This window comes from Synchiropus splendidus, chromosome 14, assembly GCF_027744825.2.
Source record: "Synchiropus splendidus isolate RoL2022-P1 chromosome 14, RoL_Sspl_1.0, whole genome shotgun sequence".
Lineage (NCBI taxonomy): Eukaryota > Metazoa > Chordata > Actinopteri > Syngnathiformes > Callionymidae > Synchiropus > Synchiropus splendidus.
Genome location: NC_071347.1, coordinates 18,517,052 through 18,529,906, shown reverse-complemented (window position 1 = coordinate 18,529,906; position 12,855 = coordinate 18,517,052). Strand labels below are relative to the sequence as shown.

General features: G+C 41.9%; 1 protein-coding gene across 4 annotated transcripts in view; it reads left to right on the top strand.

Moving 5' to 3' along the window:
• Positions 1-394: 394 nt before the first annotated feature.
• ankrd34c (ankyrin repeat domain 34C) overlaps positions 395-12,855 on the top strand; it is a 30,887-nt gene continuing 18,426 nt past the window's right edge. For 3 of the 4 annotated variants that reach the window (XM_053886661.1, XM_053886662.1, XM_053886664.1), the window contains exons 1-3: positions 395-612; positions 1,075-1,189; positions 2,584-2,743. The gene's annotated coding sequence lies outside the window, so the exon portion shown is untranslated. The remainder of the gene's footprint in view (positions 613-1,074; positions 1,190-2,583; positions 2,744-12,855) is intronic. The other variant, XM_053886663.1, reaches the window with a different exon arrangement.

Genomic DNA, 12,855 nt, shown 5'->3' with positions numbered 1-12,855 from the left:
ACTTGGCAACACTGCGCAGAGTTGATATTTGAGGTTGTGATCTTTTATACCCCCTTTCTCTCCCTTTTTGCTGCAGTGTTTCCACGGGAATTTCTTCTCTCCCTCACATCTCTCTTAGACGTCTCATCTGACAACAACAACAACGACAAATATAAGTCATCATCACAGGGTGACGATCATCCCAATAATCCCTCACTTGATAGGAATTCATTGACACTTACATAACCGTGTGTTTACCCAGAATTCTGGTACTGAACTTAAACGTGTGGCTATTTAGGTTCTTACTTGTTTATTTGACCAGGAAACAGCGTGTGCGTCACACAGCTGACCGCTAGATGGCAACATTGAGGTGTCGCCCATCTTCCAAGCTACATGTAGATGAGTAGAAGAAGATTACTATTAGCTACTCGATGTAGTTTGTGTACCTTTACAGTTACGTAAAGAGTCTTTTGACTAATATTGGGCTCATTTTACATTTAACATGATATATATAAGTATAAAAGTGGACTTCGGACTGGCCCCTCCCCCTCCGACAGGTAGTGCTGCTGCGCCTGAATGTGCTACCTCCCAACCAAAGTGTGGGAACGTCGACGCTGGTCGTGTTTATCCATGGTTTGTAAAGTTTAAGTGTTGAATTATATCGTAGATGTTCCATTATATCGTAGGAGACTGAGTGCGATAGGTATGTAATTTATTTAATGCCGTGCGACCCATTGGTCTAGGGGTGAGTATCCTCTGCGATGATTGGCTCAGTGAGCTGCCACTCAGACTTCTGGTTGCAACCCACCCTCGTCCTGTTTGTTCCTCAGTGTTGTTAGTTGTTTTGTGTTCAATTCTCTTTGCCAGCTAGACATTCACCTTTGAGCCCAAGCGTTCATCATAGAGACGAGGAAATGTCCTCTATATTTAAAGGAGGGAAGGGTGTAGAAAAGCATTAGCCAATAATGATTTGTGCTGTGTGAGATTTATTTAAGTTGTTCTTGACTGTTCTTACTTCTGGAGTATTTTGTCCTTCATTAGATTAGATTTCAAAGCTTTGAATTCTAACATTTTCTTCTGCTTATTGCTGTAAAGAGCCCGCTCCTGGTTTGAGCCTGTATCAGCTGCATGGAGGGAGAGGAGACCCTGGAAAGCTAGCCGCTGGCCATGGCAAGGCACCAAGCTCACTCGTATGTGGAGTCTGCGTCAGGTTTGTTTGATTGTTGATGTTCTAGTGTGCCTTTATCCCTCTTAAATATTCAGGTAAAATCCTGAATGTGCCTTTTCTCAGAAGTGCAGCCTCATCGGCGGCTGATAATGAGCCTCAACTGCAAGTCACTGTGGGGACACTGCCACCTAGTGGTTACAGAGACACATCCCAAAAATGACAAAACATTAAATGAAACAACGGGAGTTAAAAGAAGTGAAATGTTTTCATATCATATGGATTTAATTGTGAAAAAGTATAAATTAGAAATATAGACACAGTTTGAATACAACAAAAACATAAATGTGTTTATTCAAAAATACAAGTAAAAATAAACAAAGAACTGAAATAACAATAAAAACTGTGAGGTTTCAGCTTGGAATAGTTTTGTAACACCAATGTACATGATACTGCTATAAGGTTGATATAATGTGAAATACAATGTGTGATGAAATAGATACATTACAAACGAAGCTGTGCGTACGCATCTGATATATAATACAGTTCATTAAAAGTTGCTTTGGGGCCTGAGAATAGGAAACATTGTCACAAAAAAAAAGTTCATGTTTTCAATCGAGACAATGACGTATTACATGGAGACATATTTGAAACATGACGAAGAACTTGATGTTTTCTAGCAACGTACACTATCTCCTCTAACGCATGTTTTGTTGTCATGGACACAGAAAATGCAGAAAATGAAATGGAAAAACATCATCTGTGTCCATAGCAACTGAGACAAGTTTAGAGCTGCCAAAAATGGTTTGAATCCACTCGTAGTCCATATCAGATTTCGTCCATTGCAGCATCTTAAATTGCTCCAGTGTCACCTGGCTAGGGAATGAAAAGCTCCTCCAGTGAGGTGTGACATGGTGACAGATGAGGATGAGGATGGGTGAGGAGTTGTTCAGCAGCTGCATCACAACCTTAGCGGAAACATCTTTTTTTTTTTTTGCTTGAAAACAGAGCGAAGCATCCTCAGGAAGCCTCTAATCCCCTTCAGAGATCTTAGTCAACTTCTAAAAATAGAAATCACCCATGGTGCCCTCTGCTGGAGACTATTTTCAGCCTGTGATGTGAGCAGTATTTGGAGCATCAAGCTCCACATGCTGCAGCACTGTCAGAATTCCCATGGACGACACTGCTGCTTTATTTTTGGAAAGCATCACATGTGGAGCTGGGATTTTAACCATCCAAATTGATGGTGTGCTTTTTGTGATGATGCCCACTTGTTCCACAGCGATGTTCCCCCACATGCCTGCATCATCGCCATCCGTCCACCAATCCTCGCTCTCCTCCTGCTGCCTCTCTGCAGGCGTCATTAGTGGGAATTACCTGTCTCCGCAGGAACAACCTAATCAGGACTTGGCTAAATTGAGTGTCTTTTTTGTTTGCAGACAAACAGAATCACAGCCAAGTTCCCTTTTGTTTGGCCCATCATCTAAACAGCGATGGCCAATCAAGGACCCTGGGGTCAGAGGTCATATCAGACATCATCCGCTGGGGTCTGACCCATGTGGCCTCTCTGAGGAGCGAAGAGATTGGCTCGGCTCGCAGGTGAGACGTGGATGAAATTTCACTTTTTTTTTTTTTTTTTTTGGAATGTACGTGGAAGACATTGCACTCTTGTATCGATCATATATATTCCTATGAATTTTTTCCCTTCATTTTGCATCATGATCACAAATATTTATTTCATTTTTTAAATGTTATTATTAATTCTACTTGAAGGTATTTCTATTTTCACCATAATTTCATTTTTAGATTTTAAATTATTATTAAAATTATTATAAAAAAAATTAGCATTGACAATGAAAATAAATTGTAGCTCAAGTTGCAGAGGTGCAAGATGTCCGGATATTAAGAGCTATTCGCTGTAGTGCTGCCAATTTTCACCGGAACTGATTTTGATATTAAAGCCTCGTGTATATAATTCGGCTTGGATATATTCTAAGGGCAATGTGCTCAATCGGGCAGCAGGTGGCAGTAGTGTTGAGAAGTCTCGTCAACATACATCGACTGCTCTCTATGTAGTTTTATCCAGCTATGGATAAATTGAAAGTTGAAATGTTGCTACTTTTGTCACCGCAGGCACACGAATGTTGATTTATTGAAATAATTCAATACTGCATTGTGTCTTATGAAGCTAGGATTTCTGGCTTGTGCTTGTTTTTGAAGCGTAACTGGTCGTGTGACCCTCAGTAGGAGAAATGAGTCCACCAATTTTTGAGTTATTTTGCACACAAACAGCCTGACAAACCATTGCCGTTATGGCCTGTGTATTTGAAGGAACGTTTTCCACATTTCGACAGCTAAGGCAGCACAAACGCACCAAGGTAGCGATCACAAGTTGTAAGCAGTGAAACCACAACAGACAACCATCTGGATTGTTTGGAGTTTGATGTGGCTGAATCACTGATGACTGGAGCTGACAAAGTGTGATCATCTGCGAGAAGCACAAATGTTCATTCACTATGGGAGACTACAGGCAGCACAGTAAAGTGGTTGGTGAAGACGGTATCCGACTTGTAGTTCGTCAGTGGTACCTGGATCACTGGAGTCTCAGCAGAGACGTTCTGAAGCCAGAGAGAGCAAGAATCACAAAGAAATAAGTAGGTCAAGAAGAGAGTGCAGGCAGGGTGGAAGGGTAGAGACAACTGCAATGCCTGCGAATAAAATGACAAGGGCTGCTGCAACGTACTCAGGAAGCAAGAGTGGAGAAGTTTGGAGACGCAGTTAGGGATGACAGATGGGTTGTGCGGAGGACAGGCCGTGTTGGGGCAAGAGTTTTGAGATGAAGAAGAGGAAGAAGTTCATGGGTGAATGAAAAGGTGAAGGTATATATAAATATATATATATGTATATATATATATAGATAGATATATATATGTCATGTTTCGTGTCATGTTTCTGTCTTGTAACTCGATTTAATTTTGACTCAATTCCTTTTGTTTGTGATAATATAAATAAAAACAAATGAGTGCACAAAACAAACATATGACAACAATAAAATAACATGTTTACTTCTTAGTTCATCTCATTAAATGAAATCCTCATCCAAAGTCCCACTTTGATCAGAAGCTGCAGCTGCTGGAGTCAACACAAGAGGGTAATGTTCCACTAGTTTCTCGGAGCCTCTGTAGTTCCGATCGTTCCACCAACACAATAATTCACCTTAATCTTTGCAAATGAACAACTGAGGTCTGGATGCAATCATCTTGGATTAGCCAAATCGAATGGGATGACCATCCCATGCCAAGGTCAGTCAATGTCACCCAAAGACGGCCAATTTTTGACAGTCTTTGTGAAGCTGCACTTCAGTGATCTTCACATGACAAGAAAAGGACCCTTACGTCGGGGCATTCCTGATTAGTTTTTCCTACTACACTACAATAAAGAGTCGTATTTGTCAGAATAGCCTCACTTATCTATTTTCTATTAGCTTGTGCTGTTTGTTGTGCAGAGCAACAATGAGCCACTTTATCATTTCAGTGAAACACCACAATTAATTGAGGTTGAAGCTTTGCTTTATTGCTTTTCAGTGAATTTATCTTGTGATGACGATTCTCACTACAGTAGACAAAAAATGCCTCGACTCGTCATCCAGTTCTCATGGTAACAATGCTGTTTTAGTTAAAAACTGGCTAATAATTTTAAGATTTCTTTGCTCATACTTGCAGAAAAATCACCCTTTTTTTCTATAAATTAAATGGTCTCACAAAGTACATGTTAAAGGCAGAAGTTTTTACAGCCACTCACCGTTTAGTTTGTTTATAAACACATGCAAAGGTGTGTGGCTACATGTGCGTGCTGCTAATTTAAAACCGATGACGACACCACGGTCCGTGCTGGAAGACACTCGTTCAGCGACGGCGGATCGTCAATACATCTAAAGCTCCCTCTTTAATTAGACACAACGACGAAAACCCATCACCATGACGACACAATGGAAAGAGGCGACGGAAGACGGGTTGGTGTGCAATGCTTGAAGGAGAAAGGGCACCGCATATCACCATATGTTTAGCTTTGACTCTGCGATATGATCTCTGCTTATTAATGTGCCGAGAATCTGACAAATCAGAGGTATAAAAAACTGCAGCTGTACTATTGAGTCTGTCCGTACGCCAGAGATAAATCCACAGCTGAGCTAAAAATAACTGTCCTCTGATGGCAAACACATTTTAATATGCAAAAAAAAAAGAGTCAGCTATACCAGCAGCTCTGTCGGATTTGAAGTATCCCCCCCGCTGCGATGCCCTGCCAAGCTTTCATGAGAACAAAACACTGCCATACAGATCCGTATTATTCCAAAAATTGCTTCATCCTGCTGCTCTGCCTTAAAAAAAGACTCATATACGGATTGGGCTTTCGTCCCCACAAAAACAAAGTTGTCAGGCTCAATAACTTTATCAATGTCTTTGAACCTGAACGTCCTTCACTTCACAGCAACAATTGCGGACGAAGGTATGGACTCATTCGGCAGCAGCTTATTCCCAATGTTGAATAATAATCTTCGGCTACACTTTCAGTGTAATGAGCAGCATGAACACTTGATCGGTGCAACGCTTGAGTCAGGCACAAACACGTGTATTATTTTTCTCAAACAGGAAGTTTGAATTGAATTCAGGTCCACTCAGAAATGACTTCCTTGAGAATGTCAGGGAAATGTCGGCTTGGAGAAGAGGTGGGTTTGTGTGGACAAAGCCTTAAAGAGGATACAAAACAAAGCAGAGAGGAAGTGGGAGGTCACTAGCTTTTCGTTCAGTTGAACCTGTCAAAAATAGATATTTTTGTCTGTTTTTTGGGGCCAAATGGGAGCCCAGTGGTTAGCACTCTCCCCCTGCAACAAGAAGGCTGTGTTTTCCCCGTTTTCCTCCCACAGTCCGAACTTGGACGTACCTGTTAGCTTGCTATACAGTATGCTGGAAGAGTCGGGTAGCTTTGTGCACCACTGGCTTTGAGAGAATCACAAGGAGTTTCTGTTGCACAAGAAGTTGAAATGCTCGTATCAGAACCTACTCTCAAGTCAGTAAGAAAGAGCTGAGTCAAGCTAGCAAACCGTCACTGGGTTCCTCTGTACAGAGTTGTGGTTGGTGAGTGTCTCTGAGGTTAAAACTAGGTGAGTTGCATACATGAGTGAATTTGACTAAAGTGTTCTGTAAACTGATCTTCCTGTAGCGTGCTCACAGGTCGGACACATTTCCAGCAAGTGCCTGGAACACGTGATTCTGTGTGATACGTGGATAAGCTTACTGGACAGGAGAACTGGGAAATAAGATCTTAAACATATTGATAGGTTATCTGCCTCCATTTTTAATTACTGATGACAAATTTTACTGCCTTTATGGTCAAGATACAGTACAGTACAATACAAGTTGAACTCCTTCACTACCAACTAGCTCATAACACAAGAGATACCGTGATTTTCTTCTTAGTTCACGGCAGCTTTCTTTTTTTTCCTCATCTAATGTTTTGTACGTTTGAGTGTAAAGACAATGTATTGAAATCTCCACTGGGCTGCATAAGGTGACTCAGTGGGCTGGATTTGTTCCTCACGCCTTGAGGTTGTTTGGATAGTGAGGGATGTCGTTCAAAGATACAACACAACCAGAGCTGGAGTTGAACCAGAAGTCTCTCAGTCACTGTATCGTCTCAGTTGCACCACCTCATTGCAATAGTGACATCAGGAGCCACACTGACAAGAGGCACCTCACCTGAGGAAGAGGAAGCATAAGATTTCGGGCTTCATGCGGTTCTTTCAATTTCCCAATCCCTTTCAAACCCAGTGTCACAGCCATAAATAGATCCTGGGTGCAAGAGGATTCACGTTAACACGATGTCAAGGATTCAGCAGACCTCCCACTTGTTGCTCCCCACTTCCATCTGTCACCATCTGAGTTCACCCCCGGCGTCATCTCTGTCTCAGGCCAGACTGACTGAACCTGTTGATAGAGTTGGGTGAGTTCAGGACAGTGGTGCAGGAGGCCGGCAATTAATATTTGGCAATCCGCCGCGTGCCTGTTGGGGCTGGTGCGTATCCATGAGCAAGGCACGGAGCTCAGCAGTTCCTATGGGTGGACGCGCAGCCGAGCCACTGCTGACTCTAATTGCTTGGAGCGCTGACGTCAGTGAGTCGTACTCACTGGAGAAATCTACAAGTCCAACAAGGAGACAGCAGCATTCGCTCAGAAACAATACAGGGAAATTGGGGTTGAAGCTGCAGCGCTTGTTTTGGGAATCAAACGCATAATCAGAACAGGTTGTGTCAGATGTGTACGAGAGTCGTCTTTTGAATAGGAAGTAGCTCTTTCATACCCAGTTTTGTGCTGCCTTGTTTCATGTTGAGTTTAGGTGAATGTTCCCCCAAGTGGTCCCCAGCTGCTCGGCAACAATTGGTTGCTTATCCTTTCATGACAAATGTGGCGCGTGCATGCTGCAGACGTGTCAGGAATAGATCTGCTGCCATGCAGGAACATATTCTTACAAGTTTCATGCCAATGTTGGCTGCCAACTTGAAAACTATAAAAGTCCAATTCTCACTGCGACGGGAGCCAGAACACACAAAGACATGAAACAATGGATGCCGTTATTCTAGCTTGTTGCTTTTCTTGGCGCTACAAGATTGTATTTTTGGAGTAGCATATTTGCTGAGCTGGAGATAGAAGTAGAAGGACTTGTTCTTTGTTACGGTTTGCTACGGATCAGTATGATCGGCTTGTCCAGTTCCCTAGACAATACTTGCCCGTTGCTGCTGAGCGTCTTTTCTAAACCAGCAATGTTCTAGGAGAATTGTATCCACATTTAAATGGGTCGTAGTCATGCAAACCTTTTGACCCATGTTGGGTTCCAATGTTTTACCAAGGGTCAGGACTGGGGCAGATAAAATAATATTTAACATCTAAAAGACATTTCTCTTCATGGTGGATATTGAAGAAGTATATTATTAAGTGAATATTTACCATACTCATCACTCACATTCCACTTTTCTGTCCTGAGTACCGCTCAGTTGCACAGAAGAACTCGGTGTGAAAATGTGAAACACCATAATGTATTATCATTTAAAATGATAATACAGAAACATTTCCGTATATTTGTGTCGAACAATATGCATTGACCAATTTAGAGAAAGATAAAAATAGAAGTCGAATATGTGCAATATTACAGAATGCCCGTCACTGTTGACATTCCGAGCAGCCATCTTGGATTGCGAACTTGGGGTGGCGAAAGTCTGGTAGTAACTGGAACACAGCACAAGTCTTACTAAAGGAATCGTGTCCCGCCGCGTATGCCGGTTTTATTATTTTTGATGCAAGCGTTCATACTACACCACACAAACCTCAGACTTGTCTCATTCCATTCATCGAACACTGTAAATAGACTTGTGAAATTCTATTGGTCGTATCTAGAGGTAGTTCTTCATTCAGGTATGTTGTGCTTCATTCAACTTATTTTGAAGAGATTTCTTGAGAGGTACACATCCAGATATTTGTTTGTGACTGTTTCTCTTGAGGAAAGTTTCCCTCGCAGTTGATCATCACCCAAATACTTTTTTGGGTTTCCTGCATGTCACCAAAATAAAATGCAAATGCACCCACTTTATTTCGTTTACACTGTCTCGTAGGATCTGGATTTCATATACTTTTTCCTGAAGGCAGAAACCTCAACAGAGCCAGACTCTTTTCTTCAGCTCCTCAGTAGCTAGTTTGTTAGAAGTACCTAGAAGGGAGACTGATGTTGATCTGACTTCATACTTCGAGGTGCGTCGTATTTTTAGGTGCTTCTGATTTGAGAAAAGCGCCGCCATCTACGTTGACAGGAATTGTAAAACAGTAAAATGATTACTCAGTTAAAACAGCAATCATGCTCTGCACTTAATAGCCACCTCCAAGATCTGTAAGGAGAAAGAGCATCTATCGTGTGAAGGGTCTTTGGTGACAGGTGGTGTGACAGGCGGGTAATGACAGCTTTTGGGAGCAACACATCATTATCCAACAAAAGACGCTTGATAACACGGATAGATTTTTCCCCTCTCTCGTCTGTGAGGAGCATCATAAGTGCATGTTTGCCGCTGGAGAACATACATGCGCTGCAGAGCTGCTGTTTGAAGGAGCAATGTGAGTCGCAAGTCCGGCGTTTCTCGGTGGTCTGGGCTGCATGTGTCGCCCATCCTGGTGGTCATCTCCCCTCTGAGACATGATCAGAGCGCCGCTTCTCTCTAATGATGCTACCCTGGGCTGACTCACCTCCCAGCTGACAGACAGTGCTTTATTAGTTTCTTCAGGATAAACGTCTGCCTTCCCAGCCCTTCCAAAGCCACATCTCAAGGGTCACTGACGGCTCTGTCCTTTATTTGGTTTATTTTTAAACCTGCTCCCTGTGCCTCGATGAGCCTCCTCACACACACCTGGCTGTGCATGGCTGATCACATTGATCAAGTCCGACTACCACTCCACACGATCAGCACTCAGCACCGGGTCAAATCGCATGCTGCTTCCTCTGAAAAATCACAGCTTTTTGCTCCTATTTTTGAAGAAATAAACATTGAAGTGCAGCACCATTAAACATGGAAAGGCAAAGCAGAAAAACACACATTTTTACCTCTTATTGAAATGAAAATGCTGCTTTGCTCACTGAAAATCATCATTACACTCCATATAAAGTAGCGATTGCTGCAACCACTAAATTGGGAGAAACAGATTTATTGGTTCACAAACATCACAGTATGCACAAGAAAATGTGTCATCACTTGAGCACCCTGCTCAAGTGTTTATCTGGCTACTGATAGTGGATGCTAATAAAGTATGAGTGTTTTCACACTAACCAAAATGCTTTTCAGAGTCAGATCATTTGACCTAGCATGAACAGACGCACATGGAATTCTGTGCCGGCAGATGTCGTCTCTCCAGACAAATATACTCAAATATTCTATAACAATATATGGAATCCAAAAAAAAGTGTGACAAGTCCAACAACAAATCAAAATTCCCATGCATCACAGCTACTGTTTTATTTTGGAAACCAACTAGTTTAGGCATTTTTGCTGCAGCTTTCTTTTCTTTGCAGCAAGACAGCATCACCACCGGCAGTTATGGTTCCCACCTGGGCGACACAAATCCAAAACTGAAGCTATAAGATGCAAACATTATATTCTATTGATGAAATTAGATACATTTCTTATAAAAAAAGAGGGCAGTCAGTGATCCAGAGTGAGTTAACTAAACCTAACAAACCACATTAGTTGTTGGCACCAAAAGCCTTATTTTGGCGCTAGCTCCTTCGCGCAGATGCTGTGATTTAACCATTGATCCACTTATATAATGAGCTGTACATGATAAATAGCTCCAACAACAAACAGCAGAACAGAAATAAACTCCAGGAATCAGCATACAGTACTCTTTTCTTTCCATCCCAATGACCCCATTCTGTTCCACTCGGTCCCTTGGGAGTTATTCTCTCTAGCTCGCTGTCCTGGATTGGGAATTCCATTAATCATTCCTAAAAATACAGAGACATACGTGACGATGCTGCAAAGGTTCACATCGGTGGTCAACACAGACTGCTAGATCATCTGCTACTGTGTTTACTTTTGTGCAGATGATTTATAATAATACATTATAGATGAGAAGGAGCTCTTTATATTGGGCTTTTTAGATGAATATGGATGAGCTTTAACAAAGCAGCTTGTCGATAACATCCCATGAAGTTGTTTTCAACCTTCTATTCTTCTATTTGGGCATTTTTATTAAAAAGAGCAATTCGATCAATAGCATCAGGGAGCTGCCGGAACTCAGCATGGCTACAAACATATTTATTTAGGGCACGTCCCCTCCATCTCCATCAACAGTCTGTGAAACAGAAACAATTACCAATGCAGAAACTCACCCATCCACCATGCTGTGCATTGACAACTTTACATAATGTTGAATGTTAAGCAAAAAAGGCAAGTTATCGCTAGAACCCTGGTGAATTCACTCACAGCATGGTGATAATAGTTACTTTGAACTGGTAAGTGATAAATTTCTGCTGCAACTGACTTTTCAGTCATTGTCTATTCTTGCGATTTCATCCTCTCTTCGGTCTCAGGGGGGTGAGTTCTATTCAAGCGATATGGGGGGGGGACCCACAACTGAGCATCAGTCCCTTGAGAATCCCCTATTAGCAGGAGGAAAACATGCGATCCCCAGACAGATATAAGTTCACTCCCAAACCACAGTTGCCTTGAGCTAGTTGTTAACCATATTACCACTGCATATATGCAGTATTTTGTTTACTTTTAATACATTGTGGTGGTGCTGCGTTTTTTTCCAGAGACTCTCCTGGGTGACTCAGCTCCTCACCGTGAATCTAATGGCCCTTTTCCATTACAGGGAGAGTCTGAAACTGATTTTGTCTGCTTATACCCATGGTCTTAATGTTTTGGTCACAAATGGGAGCATGAATGGAGAACTCTCTTGAGCCCATGACTGAGGACGTCGCTCCAGTTTATTCCTTGAGGCCACTTGAGGTGCTGGTCGATTAGTTAAGGAGTTCAAAATTCAGTTCCCTCCAATACAGTGATGCATTCTTTTATTCTACAGATGAATTCTCAAGGTACTTTTTTTCTTGATTCATTGATTTACTTTTATTCTTAAATATGTATTATCATTATAATATTTTCACTTAATGCCATGGTGGAGACACTATATAAGACATTCCTTTTTTGCAGCCAAAAGTGCCAGACTTTGCGGCAGATTTATAAAAAAAGAATCTGGTTTTAGAACAACATAACAGGGAATCAGGACCTTAGCAAATTTGTTTATAAATAATTTGCTTCTAAAATATCAGGATAAATATGTATACGAGTGGTTTCTAGACTGGTAGCATGTAGTGAGCACTCCTTGTTATGTCACCGAGCTCCTCACAAGGGCGGAGACTGTTTGGATGGGCCGAGTTTGAGAGGTGAAAGTGTTGAATTTTGGAATTGTGCAGCATCTCAATAAATAAAGCCAATTAATGTAGTGTCAGAAATAGCCTGGAGAGAGATGGTTCTGGCCGTCGGCCATGTTTGTTTATGTCCACATATGGTGTTCGGGTGACGGTGCGCTGCACTAGTAAGTTCCCCGTTTTAGTTCCGTCTATTCTACATTTCAATCATGGGAATTTGGACATTTATGAATGAATTGAGAATTGGACACGTCCAAATCGTGACCCTCTGTGGCAATTCTTGTGGGCAAATGTGAGCATTTGGCGTCGCACATGACTTCATCTCAACAATAAGGGAGGGAATATGATGCTGCATTTGCCGCGTAAATGGTGGCCACTCAAGTCATCTGTGGAATTTGCGGGAAAGTCGCAGTGTTTGGACAAAATTGCAGCGCCACAAACAGCTCACAGGGATTGGTTGAAATTCTGTTAATAGTTGCGATCGCAACATCACCATTTTCTGGAGGGACTGACACGGTATATTTAAAGATGACAGAACGTCCTTCATATTCTAAAGAGGCTTTCTGTGGTTGTAGAAAGTCCATTTGCATGTTTCCATATTCCATCTCTTATAGCTGAGTTTCAATGTTTTTTTTTTTTTTTTGCAAAACTTGTTTTACACTTGTCACTTGCATGAAACCACAAATCCACTGCAGCCCATTGTTGCAGGTGGCTTTCTTTGCTCCGGCTGCTGCCCCCTGACCATC